This window comes from Hyperolius riggenbachi, chromosome 10 (assembly GCF_040937935.1).
Source record: "Hyperolius riggenbachi isolate aHypRig1 chromosome 10, aHypRig1.pri, whole genome shotgun sequence".
NCBI classification, from domain to species: domain Eukaryota; kingdom Metazoa; phylum Chordata; class Amphibia; order Anura; family Hyperoliidae; genus Hyperolius; species Hyperolius riggenbachi.
The window spans coordinates 121,024,148-121,037,457 of record NC_090655.1 but is presented as its reverse complement, the minus strand read 5'-3'; the positions used below and the strand labels follow the sequence as shown (position 1 = coordinate 121,037,457).

General features: G+C 41.7%; 1 protein-coding gene across 3 annotated transcripts in view; it reads left to right on the top strand.

Annotated features, from left to right (window-relative positions):
* Positions 1–13,310, top strand: part of NPFFR1 (neuropeptide FF receptor 1) — a 660,400-nt gene that overhangs the window by 236,038 nt on the left and 411,052 nt on the right. The gene's annotated exons all lie outside the window — the stretch shown is intronic.

The window sequence follows — 13,310 nt, the reverse complement described above, 5'->3', positions numbered from 1 at the left end:
TTAAAGCTCCCAAATATACATTATCCTCATATGCATCCAGTGGCAATACACACTTGATGCCATATTTTACAAAATACAAAGAAAGACAAAGCAAAGTGTGCTCACACTGTGACAATAACAACCAGTCACTGGAGCCAAATAGACAGGTCTCATCCGATAGAAATGGCTGTAAATCGCAGTCAGTATGCGTGGTTGTCCCTCTTATGGCCGGAGGATGGGCTCACTTCAGAGTTGTAGTCCGCTCAGTTTCAGCGGGGAGGATCAGTTATCTTTGCTTCTATAGTCACACAGTATAACTTCCAAATAGTGTACTTTTTAGCACTTGTACACCCAGAAGTACTGTATATATATATATATACAGGATCTTCTCAAAAAATTAGCATATTGTGATAAAGTTCATTATTTTCTGTAATGTACTGATAAACATTAGACTTTCATATATTTTAGATTCAAATACACACAACTGAAGTAGTTCAAGCCTTTTATTGTTTTAGTACTGATGATTTTGGCATACAGCTCATGAAAACCCAAATTTGCTATCTCAAAAAATTAGCATATTTCATCCGACCAATAAAAGGAAAGTGTTTTTAAAACAAAAAAAGTCAACCTTCAAATAATTATGTTCAGTTATGCACGCAATACTTGGTCGGGAATCCTTTTGCAGAAATGACTGCTTCAATGCGGCGTGGCATGGAGGCAATAAGCCTGTGGCACTGCTCAGGTGTTATGGAGGCCCAGGATGCTTCAATAGCGGCCTTAAGCTCATCCAGAGTGTTGGGTCTTGCGTCTCTCAACTTTCTCTTCACAATATCCCACAGATTCTCTATGGGGTTCAGGTCAGGAGAGTTGGCAGGCCAATTGAGCACAGTAATACCATGGTCAGTAAACCATTTACCAGTGGTTTTGGCACTGTGAGCAAGTGCCAGGTCGTGCTGAAAAATGAAATCTTTATCTCCACAAAGCTTTTCAGCAGATGGAAGCATGAAGTGCTCCAAAATCTCCTGATAGCTAGCTGCATTGACCCTGCCCTTGATAAAACACAGTGGACCAACACCAGCAGCTGACATGGCACACCAGACCATCACTGTCTGTGGGTACTTGACACTGGACTTCAGGCATTTTGGTATTTCCCTCTCCCCAGTCTTCCTCCAGACTCTGGCACCTTGATTTACGAATGACATGCAAAAGTTGCTTTCATCCGAAGAAAGTACTTTGGACCACTGAGCAACAGTCCAGTGCTGCTTCTCTGTAGCCCAGGTCAGGCGCTTCTGCCGCTGTTTCTGGTTCAAAAATGGGTTCATGCTTCCATCTGCTGAAAAGCTTTATGGAGATGATGATTTCATTTTTCAGCACGACCTGGTACCTGCTCACAGTGCCAAAACCACTGGTAAATGGTTTACTGACCATGGTATTACTGTGCTCAATTGGCCTGCCAACTCTCCTGACCTGAACCCCATAGAGAATCTGTGAGATATTGTGAAGAGAAAGTTGAGAGACGCAAGACCCAACACTCTGGATAAGATTAAGGCCGCTATCGAAGCATCCTGGGCCTCCATAACACCTGAGCAGTGCCACAGGCTGATTGCCTCCATGCCACGCCGCATTGAAGCAGTCATTTCTGCAAAAGGATTCCCGACCAAGTATTGAGTGCATAACTGAACATAATTATTTGAAGGTTGACTTTTTTTGTTTTAAAAACACTTTTCTTTTATTGGTCGGATGAAATATGCTAATTTTTTGAGATAGGAAATTTGGGTTTTCATGAGCTGTATGCCAAAATCATCAATATTAAAACAATAAAAGGCTTGAACTACTTCAGTTGTGTGTATTTGAATCTAAAATATATGAAAGTCTAATGTTTATCAGTACATTACAGAAAATAATGAACTTTATCACAATATGCTAATTTTTTGAGAAGATCCTGTATATATATATATATAGAAGTACTGTACATATATAAAGACAGTGCAGAAAAGTGCAAATAGCCCTTTACAATTATCCTGTTCTCACAAGCAGTAAATACACCATCATCATTTCCAAGGATAGTACAAAATATAGCCAGGATACAGCAATGTTTAGAATACGGTACACTTCTTTCTTTAAGCTGTTCCCTCTCTTGCAATGATTCATGGATTAGAAGCTGTACAACAGTTTTTCTCAAGCATGTCAGCAAGGTTAATCTAGTAATTGATCCAGAATGTTATTTTCCCATCTCATGCATTGAAAAACAAGGCAGTTCAATTATCGCAGTCATTGGAAAAAGATGTGATTTCCAGCACGCTGCATTAAAATTTTAGAGCAGTAATCATGACAAGATTGACGTGAAACAAATATTTAAATAACGCTCATTAACTGGTAAAAAAATAATAATGGATAGATGAAATTGTGAGTCTTTTTACTATAACTCGACCCATCCCCGTCAAAAAAGCGTAGACTCATCCTCGATTTGTGAGAGATCTCAGATTCTATAAGATCAATTGTTTGTTTTGGACTTTTATGTTCATACTGTAAATTGATCAAATGGTTCTACTTTCTCCAAGTTTTTGATGCCACATAAACTGAATGTGGGCCTGATTCATTCAATTATATTAATCACAAGTGTTAAAGTGTACCTGAGGCGACATGTGACATGAAGATACAGTATAAACAAGTGTATATACAGTACAGAACATAATAACCAGGCTGTTTTATTTGTTTGTTTGTTTTTTACTGCCTCAAAGACTTAATATCTATGTATGGAAATTACAGTTTCTGTCTTGATGGTACCTTGTCGGGAATATAGTATACATCACTGATAAACAAATTGCAGCCAGAAAGATTTTCCTGGCAGAATACAACTTCTGAGCTCAGGGGAGAGATATAAAAAGGTCAACAGTTCAGTTATTTTACGTCTGGGACACTTGATAATCTGCCACTGATCAAAGTCATTCTGCCACTGATAAAGTCATTGTAACGATCGGTGTCAGCACACAGAAAGAATCTGATTATTGGTGATCTGCAGTATCACCAAGAATACAGATATATACCCGATTATTGATGATCTGCAGAATCACCAATAATACAAGTATAACTAACCTCTGGACACCGGATCAAGTGTAAGTGTTTGGTGCAACAGTATATGAGCTGGGACCACCTGAGGAGCAGGTGACCCTAGACCGTATAACGAGTATCTCCTAGCCAGGGTTGGAGATAACCAGAGAGCCAGTGATTCCCTGAACTGCTGGGAGTCAGACTCTACTGCAGTCAAAGGACTCCTATGAGATAGAGTCCCTGACTGGATTGCAGAGAGGTCCCTCTGAGGGACAGGGAGTCCCTGCAGCAACTGGACACCCCACCGGGGGGGTGTCACAGGTAGAAGGGTCGGCCAGGCAGGGTCGGCAACACACGAGCAGATAAGGTACAGAGACAGAAGGCTGATTCGGTAACCAGGGACAGGCAGGGTTGGCAACAGGTAATCAGATATGCGTAGGTACCGAATCAGAGAGCAGAAGAAGGGTCAAGAGAGCAATAGGTCATAATAGATATCAAGCAGAGGCCTAGTCTAGAGTGTGAGGTCCGCTGTCTCAACACCCTGGAACTGGTCTAAAGTATAACATAGTAATAACACAGTATCCCTAAGCTTGGGTGTGAGGTCCGTGGTCTCAACACCCTGGAACTGGTCTAAAGTATAACACAGTAATAACACGGTATCCCTAAGCTTGGGTGTGAGGTCCGTGGTCTCAACACCCTGGAACTGGTCTAAAGTATAACACAGTAATAACACAGTAATCTGGCTAAGTGTGAATTCCCAGGCCCACCTGGTTCTAACACACTATGAGATCTGACTATGGTCTGAGTGCTAACACATAAGCATTCGCAACGGCAGACAACCAGCAACTGACAAGCAAGAAGTATATATAGCAGAGCGCTCCTCAGCGCCGCCCAGTCCCATTCAGCCAATCACCTACTGCGCTGGGATCAGCTGATCGTCCTGATCAGCTGATCCCTCTCCTACTGGCATAAAGGGCCTGCCTGCGCGTAGCTCTCCATCTGTGTGCACTACTAGGCTCAGACAAACCAGACGCATGCTGCTGCGGAGAAACTGCCGGTCTGAATGCGGAACCAGCCGCCTCGCTGTCAGACCGCGCGGCGGTGTCTCCGCAATCCATTACAGTCATTTTTAGGAGTAGGAGGATAAATATAATTGTTTATCCCATCAGTTTTTTTTTTCACCTCGGGTTCACTTTAAGGGCATCTGACACATGAAAATACATACTGTATGTACATAATGAAACAACACTAAAAGGACTGGGTGAGAATTGCCTTGCCTGACTGAAAGAAGAACATCTCATTTGTGAGAAATGTATTTTTCCCAATGGTCTTTATTCCTAATTCAGTTAGTAATATATAAAGCCTGCATGCAGCGAGTTAGAGTAACGTGATCCATTACTGTGAACAGGCCCATAGAACTGCATGGGCAGTGAGCTGACATGCAGAATTACCCTGCAATGCAACTGACCATTATAAACAGGGCCTTAAGCAAACATGCCATTGAAAATCATTTTATAAGAAGTTTGTGATTTTGTGCATTTGTCGCAATCTTTTTTTGCGCTAAAATTAACGGGTTTCTCACGGTGAATTTTTTAGGTAAAAATAACTTTTTGTGGGTTTTTTTTGTGAATTTTTGCATCAGAAAGAAAAAGCAGTTTCCTTTGACCATATTGCAAAAATACAATGTGTTTTCGCAAATATATTCAAATTGGCATTTTCGAGGTAAAAATGACTGGCAAACAAGGGCGTTTCTAGGGTCCCTGGAGATCGGGGGGGCACCTGTGGGCACAAGGTGAGGGGGGGATGACGCGCGCCGCTGCAAAAAAATGGGCGTGGTCATACAGTGAGTGGGCGTGGCCGTGGGTGGGGCCAAATTTACATGAACTTAGCAGCGGTGTAAGCTACAGATAACGGGCCTGCCCATCAAAATATTGGATGGAGCCCCATGTCCTTTATTTAAATAATTGACAATCAGTATAGGCATAGATCAAAGATGTATACGCACATACAATTTTGAATGGTCAATCACTGACGAATTTTACCACCATCATGCTGTAAGTGGGCAAACAGACAATGAATTTGATGAACAGAGCTAAAATTGGATAATCAAAATTGTATGTGTGTACCAGGCTTTACAGCTAATACTGTACATACTGAAAGTAGCAGGGATAAGCACACTGCAACTAGTTTACTATCAATACAGGCACAGAGTAACAGCTTATACAGTACATACTGGAGGTAGCAAAGTTCAGCACACACTGCAGCTAGTTTACTATCAGTACAGGCACAGAGTAACCGCTTATACTGTACATACTGGAGCTGGCAGAGATCAGCAGACTCTGCAGCTAGTTTACTATCAATACAGGGACACAGTAACAGCTTATATTGTACATACTGGAGGCAGCAGAGATCAGCACACACTGCAGCTAGTTTACTACCAGTACAGGAACAGAGTAACAGCTTAAACAGTACATACTGGAGGTAGCAAAGATCAGCACATACTGCAGCTAGTTTACTATCAATACAGGGACACAGTAACAGCTTATACTGTACATACTGGAGGCAGCAGAGATCAGCACACACTGCAGTTAGTTTACTATCAGTACAGGAACAAAGTAACAGCTTATACTGGAGGCAGCAGAGATAAGCACACACTGCAGCTAGTTTACTATCAGTACAGGAACAAAGTAACAGCTTATACTGGAGGTAGCAGAGATCAGCACACACTGCAGCTAGTTTACTATCAGTACAGGTACAGAGTAACAGCGTATACTGTACATACTGAAGGTAACAGAGATCAGCACACACTGCAGCTAGTTTAGTATCAGTACAGGCTCAAGCTGTTGACAGAACTGAAAATGTGTTTAGCATCATGCACTGACTACTTGATGGCAGCAAGGAAGGCAGGAGAGATGGCTGAAGAGTTTTACTAGTAATGTCTTCAGAAGACCAAGCCAAGTGATTACTGATCACTTGACTGCACAGCATTTCAGTGTACTCCAGCTACAGAGTACTACAGAATGAGAAAACACATTTCTTCTAGCACTGGAGAGGTGAGTTACCTAAAATGACATCCTCTCAGACCAGGGGGATGTTACATATTTGCCTAAGAAGAAGGAAGGATCTGAATCCCTTAGAGCCTTCCCAGTCATCTGTGTGTCCCATTGTTCTACTATCAGGCCCTAATTTAAATTTCCTGCCGGCAGCACCTTCTTCGGCTACAGAAGTACTCGGGTCTGCTCGCACGTGCAAAGTATGGAGCTGCTTGTCTTCAGAAGTACTCAGAGAAGAAATATAGTTTTTTTTCTTTGCATACGCTAACATTTCCATTTTCTGCACTTCATGCGTGTTAAAGAGAAACCATAACCAAGAATTGAACTTTGTCTCAATCAGTGGCTGATATCCCCTTTTACATGAGAAATCTATTTTCACAAATGGATCATCAGGGGGCTCTGTATGGCTGATTGTAATAAACACTGGAGAGGCAGCTGCGGGGAATAGCGCTACCACTGCAGCTGCCTCCAGCCCCCTGTTTAGCAGCATGTCCGGGCCTCAGGCGTCTAGCACGCCGAGGATGGAACTGTCAGTTGCACATAGGGTTGCCTTGTCGCGAGCGCGCGCATAGACGGGACCTTTATGCGGGGAGGAGGCGCGTCAGCTGACCGGCCGGTCAGCTGACCTCAGAGGAGATGCTCGCCGCTCCTCATTGGATGATCGCTGGGGACGTGCCTGGAGGGTCTCCTCTGCTTCATAAGCCATACTGTGTCACTCGCAACTTGTCTGCTGTTGCGAATACTTCGTGTTAGCGCTCAGACCCTTAGATAGTATCAGTGTGCTTTGATCCGGGAGGAAACCGGGAATTTCACACAAGATAGGAATAGTTTGATAGCCTTAATCATTACCTTACTGTATATTATTTGTGTATGACTCTGGCTCGTTCTGACCTCTCTCTTGCTAAGTGATTCTGTACCTTTGCTCATCTTACCTAGTTGCCAAACCCTGCCTGTTTATATTATTCTGACTCTGCTTTCCGATTCTGTACTGCATCTGTCTGTCTGTTACCGAACCAGATCTGTCTGACTACTCTACTCTCACCGGAGGGCCCTTGTCTCTGGTGAGAGGCATTATACTGATTGTACCCACCAGCCCCTCTGGTGAGGTGTTTCTCTTATCAGTATTACTGTTGCACCAAACACCATCTGTATTTGTTGTCACATCAGCTTCTGATATACCAGTATTATAGGTGATTCTGCAGATCACCTGATAATCAGGTATATATCTGCATTATAGGTGATACTGCAGATTACCTAATAATCAGAATTCTGTCGCTTGCTGACACAAATCGTTACACTGATATTGTGGTGAAACCCCTCCCACAGGAAACTGTGAGGACCATGGTCCTGGCAGTTTCCTGTCTGTGAACCTCATTGCATAGTGGGAAATAGCTGTTTACAGCTGTTTCCAACTGCCAAAAAAGCAAGCAGCATCTCCTTCTACTGACATCATCTGCCAGCAGTAAAAATGTCCAGATGTGATGAATGTCAGTATGTAAATCAGGGAGATGAAAGCTTTCACAATATGAAACACTGACTAAATCATTTATACATAATTAATGTAAAAATGAAGCACTTATTTTATTACATTATTTTCACTGGAGTTACTCTTTAAGTCAATGCAATTTTTTCCCCATACAGCACTTCCATTTTTTGATGTGCGTTAAAAAATTGGACACCTCTCAACTTTTATACCCACATACCAAATAGTCAGGAATCCGAGGAGGAACCGCACACCACTGTTGAGGTGCTGGACCTGAGAAACAGTCAATGATTAATCCAGAAGGTCCGCACACTCATATGTAGACCAAGTCTGCTGGATTATTCAAAAAACGTGACAATTCCATTCCATAACCAACGATTCGTTTCGCGGGGCCCCGAGGGGTCCCCTTTGTTAAGGTAAACACACAGAATGGTTCCATTCTGTGTGTTTACCTTGACAAAGGGGACCCCTCGGGGCCCCGAAACGAATCGTTGGTTATGCAATGGAATTGTGTCACGTTTTTTGAATAAAACAGCAGACTTGGTCTACATATCAGTGTGCGGACCTTCTGGATTTATCACATACCAAATAGGGTTGCCACCTTTTTGGTGAAAAAATTCTGACCTGTGCGTGTGGCCTAAAAGCTGGAGTGGTTTGTCCCAGATTTTTTAAAGCACACCTGAAGTGAGAGGAATATGGAGGTTGATATGTTTATTTCCATTTAAACAATGCAAATTGCCTGGCTGTCCTTGTGATCCTCTGCCACTAATACTTTTACACATTTATCCATGTAGAGCAGCATCAGTTTTCTGCTATTTTTGTGTGTTTCTGCATTTCTTCAAATGTTTCATGTGCATTTTTAGTGTATTTCCATGTTGTGCATTTAATGAATATTAATATTGGGCAAGTATAAAAAAATAAATAAATGTCCCCCTCTTTTTATTTTCAAAAAACACATTAAAAAAAACAGGAAAGCATTGTGTGAGAAATGCATGCCATGCAGAAAACAAATGAACTTTCTGGCCCGGTGCACACCAAAACCCGCTAGCAGATCCGCAAAATGCTAGCAGATTTTGAAACGCTTTTTCTTCTTTTTCTGTAGCGTTTTAGCTAGCATTTTGCGGTTTTGGGAAGCGTTTTTGGTGTAATAGATTTCAGATATTGTTATAGTAAAGCTGTTACTGAACAGCTTCTGTAACAAAAACGCCGGCAAAACCGCTCTGAACTGCCGTTTTTCAGAGCGGTTTGCGGTTTTCCTACACTTTACATTGGAGGCAGAAACGCCTCCGCAATCCAAAATCTGCAGCAGCCCGGGAGTATGCGTTTCTGCAAAACGCCTCCCGCTCTGGTGTGCACCAGCCCATTGAAATACATTACCCAAGCGTATCCGCAGCCGCAAGCGGATTGCAAAACGCAGTCGAACCGCTCTGGTGTGCACTAGGCCGTTGAGCTTTTTGAAATGCATTTGAATACACTGTGCATATCATTGCATTTTTCATGCGACCCATAGTCTTACATTAGGTGCATTTTCACATGCGGTTTCCACTCTGCAGCAAATCATATGCAATTATAGTAAGTGTGACCCTTGCCTTTGTCATAGACCCTTAACAAGCATGCAAATCGGACGTTTCTGAGTGAAGTGAGACTGCATCTGCTGCATGCTAGTTTCAGGTGTGTGATTCAGACACTCTTGGTGCATGAAAGATCAGCAGGACTGCCAGGCAACTGGTATTGTTTAAATGGAAATCAATATGGCAGATGTCCTTGAAGGGGGCCTGAACTCAGAACTTCCACTCTGCTCTAAAAGATAAGCAACATCATAATAACCTTTAAATAAAACATTTCTTTGTTACAACTGACAGAACTGTTATAGTAAATCTGCAGTGTTTTATTGAAGCAGACAAAGGGGTTAACATCCTGTGTTTACCTTTTAGCTGTGTCTACCAAGGACTGATGATTTTCTGTGCTGACAGTGCTGAAAGATCAAACTACACTTGTAATTACTTACAGATGAGGGAGATTAGACTGGCTGTTCTCTTTAAAAGCACACAGGGTGCATTTATTCTACCTTTTGTCCTGTGCAAAAGTTCAGGTCCACTTTAAACGTTTGGTCTGGGTCTCTTGTAGGCAAAGGCAAGCGTTAATATGACATTTTAATTAGCCATTAAACTGTGTGCAATGTAAGACAATTTAATCATTTGCATCAAGTATTTTTAACATCTGTAATTAAATCAGCCTCTAACGCTTATATTTTAGTTGCAGTATGCAAACAATTATCCTCAAACTAAGGCCCTTTTAAAGAGACACTGAAGCGAAAAAAAAATATGATATAATGAATTGGTTGTGTACTATGAATAATTACTAGAAGATTAGCAGCAAAGAAAATATTCTCATATTTTTATTTTCAGGTATATAGTGTTTTTCCTAACATTACATCATTCTCTAATATGTGCAGATTACACAACACTCTGCATTCAAAATGATTCTTTCAGAGCAGTCTGTGAACTAATGACCTCTCCTCTGGCAGATAAAAAGAAAACTGTTCACTTGCAGTTGAGATAATAAAAATCAGATAACAGCCCTCTCCATGACGGTACATACAGACATGCGATAACGATCGTTCGTTACCAACGACGAACGATCAATTAAGGCGAGAAATGAAACGGTCGTTAGTAAAGGTGTGTTGGAAGTGCCCAACGATCAGATCGTTCCCGAACGAACGATGCGGAAGTGACGAACGTATGATGCAGTGCATCTATTATGCTAAACGTTATTCAGATCAATGAACCCGGAACGAACGTCATTGTTAATGGCTAGTAGGAAAGAGGAAGTTGCGCACAGATCGTTCGCCCAACGAAAGTTCGTTCAGTAGATTTCAGGAAGTGACGTAAAGCCATCTTATAAAAGGCTTAGCAACAGTATAGAGGTTGCTGCATTTGGTGTGGACGTTCGTTCGTTATTGTCGTGTTTCCAGTGCAGCAATGGCATCGCATATGTCCCAAAAACAGCGGGCTAGTGTTGCCTTATTAGTTTTGTTAAAAGTGCGTAAAAATTTGAAAGTGCTTAAGCAAAAGAGGAAAGGCCGTGCATGGGCAAAGAGCTGGCTCCAAGATAGAGATTTGATCTCACATGACAGCCTGTTACATGACCTCAGCATCTCTGCTCCAGATGATTATAGGAATTATCTGCGCATGCCGCAAGAAGCCTTCCACTATCTTTTACATGTGGTTACGCCATTAATTTCTAAGGAGGATACCTGGATGAGGAAGTCTATCACCCCAGAACAGCGCTTAACAGCTACCCTGCGCTTCCTGGCCACTGGACGCAGCCTCCAGGATTTAAAGTTTTCAACCGGAATTTCTCCGCAAGCTTTGGGTATCATAATTCCAGAAACGTGCCAAGCAATAATTGACGCCTTGAAGGGTGAATTTATGAAGGTATGTACATTTGATGTTGCATAACATGTTATTGAAGGGACGTTACACTGATAATGCTATGGTTGTGTCATAGAAAATCTATCCCAGTTTTCTGAATAATCTGTTGACAGGGCCGGCCCCCGGCATAGGCTGTAGAGGCTCCAGCCTCAGGGTGCAGTGTAGGAGGGGCCACAGATTTCATTCAGCTGTCATTCAGAATGGTTATGGAAGCAACGAGAAATAAGAAGAGGGGTTACATGGAAGTGAGTGCAAGACAGATAAATACATATTAAGGTGTTGTGGAGGCTATGGGCCCTGTGGGCCTCTTAGTCTATTAGCAATCAGTGTGTGACAGCTGAGGTGGGAGGGGCGCACTTTGCTGGCTCAGCCTTGGGTGCTGTAGGACCTTGTCCCGGCTGTGGCTAGTGATGCAAGTTCCACTTGGCTAGTGTGATGTTTATGTAAGGAGTGTGTTTTAGGCTCTACTGCAGCCAAACAGACAACTAGCAATGGCAGCTATGTTAAATATATCTGTTTTTACAATGCACTCATGTGCTCTGTTTGTGTAGATTGTACTATAATAATAATAATAATGTTTGGCTACATGACTCTCAAATGTCTAATTTTATGTTATGTTCCATTTTTCAGTTTCCCCAAACACCACAGGAGTGGTTGGATATTGCTGCAGAATTCCACCGTTTATGGGACTTTCCAAACTGTGGCGGGGCTCTGGACGGAAAGCATATAAGAATTACTCCCCCTGGCAATACCGGTTCTTATTATTATAATTATAAGGGTTTTTTTAGTATAATTTTGATGGCCTTAGTTAATGCCAACTATCAGTTTTTATTTGTGGATATTGGCCGCAATGGGCGGCAGTCTGATGGTGGTGTCATCGAACAAACAACTTTTTTTGAACGCCTTACTAACAACCAGCTCAATGTACCGGACAATTCACTGACTGTAAACCACCTCAATTTTGTTTATGTTGCAGATGAGGCTTTTCCGTTACACCCACATATTTTGAAGCCATTCCCAAATAGAAATATTCAATACCGGCAAAAAATATTCAACTATCGTCTGTCCAGGGCCCGCATGATAGTGGAAAATGCCTTTGGCATCTTAGCCAGTAGATTCCGTGTGATGCATACTGCTATCAATCTGCGGATCGACAAGGTGGATACAGTTGTCTATGCGTGCTGTGTCCTGCACAACTTTCTTCGGCAACAGCACGCTCCCACATACTTTCCTGTGCACGCTGTGGACAGGGTGGACACTTCTACTGGGAATGTGGTAGAAGGTGAATGGAGAGCACAGCCACATGTCCTGACTGACCTGCAGCCCTGTCCGCCTCGAAATGCCACTACAGAGGCTAAAAATAATAGGGAGGCCTATGCTGACTATTTTCTTTCACGAGCTGGAGCTGTGGCCTGGCAAGATGCCAGTATAGTTTGAGTTGTTCTGTTTATTAACAATTGTGTTGCAACTTGTGTTTTCACGTACCTGTGATTAAATTTATGTTCATCTTCAAATGTGTTTGTTGTTAATCAACTACAAGTCAAGGCCCACATGTACCAGATATGTGTTAGGTCACACTTAACATTGCTTCCTACACATACTGGTTTAGACATGGAACATCATAATATGTGTTTTGAATTAGAGATTCATGTGGGTGTTGTTGTAGTTCCTTATTAACACAACCCAATAAACATGTGAGGCAGTGAACTTATATAGTCTACAATGGATATGCATGTTATTTAGACAGATTGGACCACACAATATAAATGTGCATAATTAACACTCAATTATATTAAATTTTTGGGATTAGATCCGAATACATAATTAGTCTAATGAATGCTCGTTGGTTCATTAACTATATGTATACCATTCAGAATGTTTACACAAAATGAAAAAGAGTGTTAATTATGTACTAATTATTCTGTGCTAATTGGGATGTCGTCTCCATACACAGTACTAATTAAAGCTAACCTGTACTACACAATTACTGTAGCTGTTAATGATAGGATATTGCCACAATGCAACAACAAGGAAAATTAAGTGTACATCAACTAAACAATGATACTAACTACACCATTAACACAATAACACCAGCGTTTCAGGTGAAGAAATACATTTTTATTAACACCTTTGTTGAATCAAATACAACAGTCTATGTAGAAGTAGTTTAAGATTGGCATTGTAACCAAAGTTGCCTTCCTCACAATTACACAGGGCTACCAAATATATACATAACGTAACAAAAAGGAACATAAGTACCCTCCAAAAATAAAAAAACAACACACTTTGGAAGGTGGCTATAGAACATGC